Raw genomic sequence first — 6,925 nt, forward strand, 5'->3', positions numbered from 1 at the left:
GGTGAGTCTGCTTCTTTTTTTTCTAGAGCTTTCAGGTGTGCTGTTAAGTCACTAATGTGAGCTTTCTCCTTTTTCTTTATGAGGGCACTTAGTGCTATGAACTTTCCTCTTAGCACTGCTTTCATAGTGTCCCATAGGTTTGGGTATGTTCTATCTTTATTTTTTTTTAATTCAAGGAAAATTTTAATATCTTTCTTAATTTCTTCCTTCACCCAGTGGTGGATCAGTAGTTGACAGTTCAGTTTCCATGCATTTGTAGGCTTTCTGGGGGGTAGAACTGTTGTTGAATTCTAACTTTATTCCATGGTGATCTGATAGTACCCAGGTGGTTACTGCAATATTTTGTATCAGTGGATGTTTGCTTTATTATCAATTATATGATCAATTTTCAAGAAGGTTCCATGAGATGCTGATAAGGTGGTATATTCTTTTCTATTTGGGTGGAATGTTCTATAGACGTCTTTTAAGTCCATTTGATTCATTACATCTGTTAGTTCTCTTATTTCTCTGTTAAGTTTCTGTTTGGTTGACCTGTCCATTGGTGAGAGAGGAGTGTTGAAATCGCCTACTATTAGTGTGTGGGGTTTGATTTGTGCTTTGAGTTCTAGTAATTTTTCTTTTACATAAGTGGGTGCTTTTATATTAGGGGCATACATATTCAGGATTGAGACTTCATCTTGATGAATTTTTTGTGTTATGAATATAAAGTGTCTTTCTCCATCTCTTCTGATTGATTTTAGTTTGAAATCAATTTTGTTAGATATTAGCATAGCCACACCCACTTGTTTCTTAGGTCCATTTGATTGGAAAACCTTTTCCCATCCTTTTACTCTGAGGCAGTATCTGTCTTTGAGGTTGAGGTGTGTTTCTTGTAAATAGCAGAATGTTGGATCCTGTTTTTGTATCCATTCTCTTTACCTGTGTCTTTTTATAGGTGAATTGAGTCCATTGGTATTAAGTGATAGTTGCCACCATCACCTCCAAGTCCATTATATCCACCATCACAACCTCCATAACTCCCTTTGCTGCCACCACCTCCACCATCATAGCCTCCTCTTCCACCAAAGATTCCACCATGACCAAAATTACCTCTACCACCTCCAAAGTTCACCCTATGACCCATAAAATTGCCAGATCCACCTCCATGGCCTCTCTGTGATATAGTAGACTGCATCTCTTGTTTAGAAAGGGCCATTTTCACTTCACAATTATGTTCATTAATAGTATAGTATTTCTGAACAACAATTTTATCAACTGTGTCATGGTCATCAAAAGTCACAAAAGCAAATCCTCTCTTTTTCCCACTCTGCCTGTCTTCTATAACATCTATGGTTTCAATCTTGCCATACTTTTCAAAGTAGTCTCTCAGGTAATACTCTTCTGAATGCTCTTTAATACCAACAACAAAGATTTTCTTCACTGTTAAATGGGCACTAGGCTTTACAGAATCATCTTTAGAAATGGCTCTCTTTGGTTCCAGCACACGTATATCAACTTTGTGTGGCTGAGCACATATTGCAGCATCCACTTCTTCAACACAAGAGTAGGTCACAAAACCAAAGCCCCTGGAAAATTTTGTTTGGGGATCTCTCATTACCACACAATCCTTAAGTGTCCCCATTTCTCAAATTGTTCTCTTAAGCTATCATCTGTGGTTTCAAATCTCAGACCACCAATAAACAGTTTCCTCAACTGTTCTGGTTCCTTTGGATCATGGCCCTCCATTTTGAGATCAGACTAAACTCTTCCAACTCAAGTTCAATATCTCTCCTCCATTTCTTTAAGAGAGTTTTTCACTTCCTGTTTAAGGGTCTCCATCATTTTCATAAAATTATGTTTAAAGTCGATTTCTTCTACTTCCTTTGGGTTAGGATGTTCAAGTTTTCTTGCTGCATGTTCACTGGATTCTGGTGTTATCATGTTGCTTTTCAGGTTGTTGGAGGAATCCTTGCATTGGCGCCTGCCTATTTCTTCCTTCAAATGAGGCCAGGAGAGTCTTGGTGTCTTGGTCCAATCTTCGCTGTGGCTGAGTGTCTACTTGGGAGTTGTTCTTAGTCTGCCCTCTCTTAAGTCCTCTCAGCACTAGAGCTGGCTCTCAGATCCCCTCTGCCTTGAAGCAGGTTGTGCTGGGGGGTCTAAGGACCATGCAGATGAAAAGGAGTGCTTAAGGGCAAGATGGGACGAAGTAAATAAAGAAAGCCAATAGCTCAGGAGATACCTTGCTGGATGGCCAGAAATGTTTAGGGAATTGGAGGGGGCCTGGACTCCATTCACTCACCACTCAGAATCTACTCAGCATAGGAACAGCAGATGTTCGTAATCTTGTAACTATCCAAATTCTACTTCCTAAATTTTAAGAACTTTAATGAAAAGTTTAAATTGAAGATGCTGTTATTAGACTCACCACCCAATGGACACCCAGTCATCATGACAAATCCTTGAGTGTTCTTTAAGGAGATGATGCTGTTCATCACAGTTTCAGCATCTCCTGAGTGCTGATGCTTGGCTCTCTCTGCTAATCTTGGCTTCCTGGCTTTTCCTCCTTTAGTTCCTTCTCACCCTCTGCTGTCTTATGTAATGATTTGGTGAGAGAAAGTACATTTTTGTCCCCTGCCCTCTGCACCACATATATGTTTCAAATTTTATTATTGCAATAAAAGTGCTTTATGCTGGCTTTTCTCAAAAAAAGAGGTAGTCATCAATCCAATTACAGGAGTAGGCCAGTTTAGCCATCCTCTCCACTGTTGCTTGTTGCTTAGAGTATTAGCTTGGGTCATCCTTATAGATTCCTGAGAATGTCTCTACTGTCATGTTTGAGATACCATCTTACCATCTTGCACCAGTAAGAATGACTATCATCAAAAACACCAATGATAGCTTATGCTGGAGAGGATATGGAACAAGGGGGAATACTCTTCCATTGCTAGATGGAGTACATACTTGTACAACCACTTTGGAAATCAGTGTAGCAGTTTCTCAGAAAATTAGAAATCAATCTATCTCATGATCCAGCAATGCCACTCTTAGGCTTAGACACTAAGCATGCACACTTATACTACAAGGACATTTGCTCAACTATGTTCATAGCAACATTATTTTTAATAGCCAGAACCTGGAAACAACCTAGATGCTCTCAACCTAATAATGGATAAAGAAAATTTGGTATATTTACCCAATGGAGTACTACTCAGTGGGAAAAAAAGACATCATGAAATTTGCATTCAGATGGATCAGGAAAAAAATCCTGAATAAGTTAACCCAGACCCAGATAGACAAACACAAAACTCGTGTGTACTCATTCATAAGTGGATATTAGACCTAAGGCAAAGGATAACCAGCCTATAACTCATGATCCCAGAGAAGCTAGGTAACAAGGAAAATCCCAAGATAGACACATATGGATCCCCCTGGGAACAGGAAACAGACAAGATCTCTTGAGAAAGTTTAGCGGGAGAGGTAAAAGGAAGGGTGGAAGGATAGGAAGGGGGAGAAGGGGAGGGAAGAGGAGATCATGAGGGCATGGAATGATCAAGAAGTGTGGGAACAGAGAGGGTGAAAAGGAAAGAAATATCTTGATTGAGGGAGCAATTAAGGAGCTAACAAGAAACTTGAGTCTTAATTACATTAGAAATCAAGCTGATACTGACCCAGTGGAAGCATTCCTATTGACTAACTTTCACAGTACTAGAAGATGCTGTGCATGATATAGAGGGAGAAAAAGAAAAGAGCCTTGCCCCACTATGAACACTGTGAGCTATAATAAAAACTACCTTGGTCAGATATGCTCACTGTTCAATGGCAAAAGTTTTTTGATGACAACCAACAGCTCTCTGATTAGGCTTAACATTCATTCCACAATATGGAACCCATACCTGGTATTTTTCATTGACCAAAACATCCTTAGTTCACTCGCTGATGCTCTGTGGTCAGGAACTTTAAGCCAAATGAACTGTTTCTTCCCTAAGTTGGCTTTGGTTAGTGTTTGGTCTGCTGAATCAACACAGTAATAAACTGATCCCTGACCTCTTATCTTTACATAAATGCATTATGTAATTAATTAATGCATCTCTCAACCCTCAGTAGAGAAAGTTCTAGTTGACGCAGGTTGATTTAGAGATCTATAACCAATGAATATGCAGTGAATGAAAAAATGAGGAGTGCTCATCTATAAATGATGAATCTGTATTTCACCTCCTCACAAAACTCAGAAACACTGTAGAAAAAAGGACACAGACAATTTCAGAGCCAGAGAAGGAGTTGTCTGCAGTAACATAGTATTTGCTGCAGGATACAACAATGCAGTTGCACACATGAAGTCACAATGTCTGGGATTACTTGTGGGCATCTTGAGCAAAATCAAGCCAGCTGGGCTCTGAGGCCCATGCTCCCACACCAATGCATACAGAGGCAGAACAGTGTATATTTGAAAAAAAAAAGGCAGCACATAAAAGTGAAGAGGAAAAGTAGCAGAGGGTCGAAGAGTTGGAGAGGATTTGATCAAAACACATTAGAGACAAATATGGATATCAAAAAAATACAATTTTAGGTTTAATTGACTATTTTTATTTCCTCATCTGAAATCTACCTGTTGGGTTCATTATCTCATTTAACATCTGAAATTTTGAATTTAAGGTATTTAATTTTGTAATTTTTAAATATATTCTCAATATGAATCAATAATCTGAAGTATATCTGGCAAAGATATTTTTCCATTTGTGGGTTGTCTTTTATCACAGTGTCTATTTCTTGCACGACAAAAACTTTTAAATTTCATGTTATCAGCAGATAAAAACAATGACATCATGAAATTTGCAGGCAAATGGATGGAACTAGGAAAATCATCCTGGGAGAGGTAATGCAGACTCAGAAAGACAAACACAGTATGTACTCACTCATAAGTGGATACTAGATGTGATGCAATCCACAGACTATACTCCACAGCTCCAGAGAAGCTAGGTAAAGAGGAGGAACTTAGAGGTATTCATGAGTCACCCTGGGAAAGGGAAATATATGAGATCTCCTGGGTAATCTAGGGCAGAAGGGTGGTAGGGGGAGAGAATGGGGGATGAGAACATGAGGAAACAGGATGGGCCAGTTGCAGGAGGAGTAGAATGGGAGAGCAATGAAAGAGGTATCTTGAAAGAATGAGCCATTGTGAAGTTAGGGAGAAACCTTGTGCTAGGAAAATTCCCAGGAATCCACAAGGATGACCCCAGTGAAGACTCCTAGCAATAGTGGAGAGGGGGCCTGAACTGGCCTTCCCCTCTAATCAGATTGGTGATTACCCTAATTGGCATCATAAAGCCTTTTATCCAGTAACTGATAGAAGCAGATGCTTCCACAGCCAAGTACCAGGTCGAACTCCAGAAGTCAAGGCAAAGAGAGGGAGGAGAAATTATATAAGCAAGAGGGGTAAAGATCATTATGGGGAAATCTACAAAGACAGCTGAACCATGCTGGGGACTCATAAATTATAGGTCAACAGCTGGGGAGCCTGCATGGGACTAAACTAGGCCTTCTGCATCTGGCTGACAGTTGTGAACTTTGGTCTTTTTGAGGGACCCCTGACAGTGGGACCAGAATCTATCCTTGTTTCATGAGCTCACACTTTGGAGCCCATTCCCTATGGAGGGATGTCTTACTCAGTCTTAATGCAGCAGGGAAGGTCTAGGGCCTGACTTAGGTAAATGTGCCAGGTTTTGTTGACTTCCCATGGAGGCCTTACCCTTTATGAGGCTGGACGGGGTGAAAGGGAAGTGACTTGATGTGGCGGGGGGGGGGGAACAAGAGGAAGTGGGAGGAGGGGTGGGATAGGGAACTCTGGTTGGTATATAAAATGAATTAAAAATTTTAAATAAAAAATAGAATTAACAAAAATATGAATTTTGAGAGTGAAAGTTGTAGGTGCACCTGAGAATAATTTTTTATTGTTTAAAGCAACTATTTTTACTACTTCATAACAACAGCAACAATAAAATAATGTGTACTTAAGATATTTACCCAAATAAGGGGAAAGGAACTGGCTATTCAACCCAGGACCTTAAGACCAGGTGAGTTCTTTAACACTAAGCTGTGTCCCAGTTCTCGCTCTTCTCCCTTTTTTACTCTTTTCTTTTTCTTTTTCTTTCAATAATACACCCCTTTCTGAGCACTGAATGAACCTGAAAATGACTGCCAATCTAAAAACTTAATTTGGAGGAAACCCACTTAAAAATGTACTCTACTAAGCTTTGCTTAGAAAGATTGCACGTTTGGGGACACAAACACATTCAGATATAAATAAGTTTCCAATAATTAGACACATAGTCTCACAGAGGTTCTTTACAAATATCTACATAGTTTTTGTGTGTGTGGAACTCAGAAACCTTGGCTCAGTAGGACACATATATGGCTCTGCCTTCAATAAATGCATGGTTAACAGTGCTGCTCAGCAGGACACCTGTAGCATGTGGCTCTGCCTTAGCAAGCACAGTGCTGGGTAGATGGAGACATATTTATACCCACAGATCATGGCATCTCAGTCTTGGTCAGAGATGCTTCTGTTTCCTATGGCAGGCAGGGAATGCTGAAACTCAGTACAGGTCAAAGCCATGCGAATGTGGCTGTTGAGTGTGTGCTAAGCATCAAATATTTATGACTGCCTCCAAGTCTCAGGGAACTTCCTGAAAGGGGTGGGGAAAGAATTTAAGAGTGAGAAGATAGCAAATAGTTTTGGTATGACAGTACAGTTGAATTCAAACTAACATCAGCTGTGGTTACATGTACAAAATAGGGCACATGAGGCACTTCTGTCCCTTAGGGATAGGGAACCATTTTCCTCTGTGGTGTAGCCACTATACAATCACTGCACAATCTTGGAAATAACCCACACCTACACTTATATCACCAGTCCCAATTTAATATGTATGTACATATATATATATAT

At 39.9% G+C, this 6,925-nt stretch overlaps 1 pseudogene; it reads right to left on the bottom strand.

Moving 5' to 3' along the window:
* Positions 1 to 928: 928 nt before the first annotated feature.
* On the bottom strand, positions 929 to 1,725 carry LOC101997837 (annotated as a pseudogene).
* Between the last annotated feature and the right edge of the window lie 5,200 nt (positions 1,726 to 6,925).

The sequence above is a fragment of the Microtus ochrogaster genome, unplaced genomic scaffold, assembly GCF_000317375.1.
Source record: "Microtus ochrogaster isolate Prairie Vole_2 unplaced genomic scaffold, MicOch1.0 UNK162, whole genome shotgun sequence".
Classification (NCBI taxonomy): Eukaryota; Metazoa; Chordata; class Mammalia; order Rodentia; family Cricetidae; genus Microtus; species Microtus ochrogaster.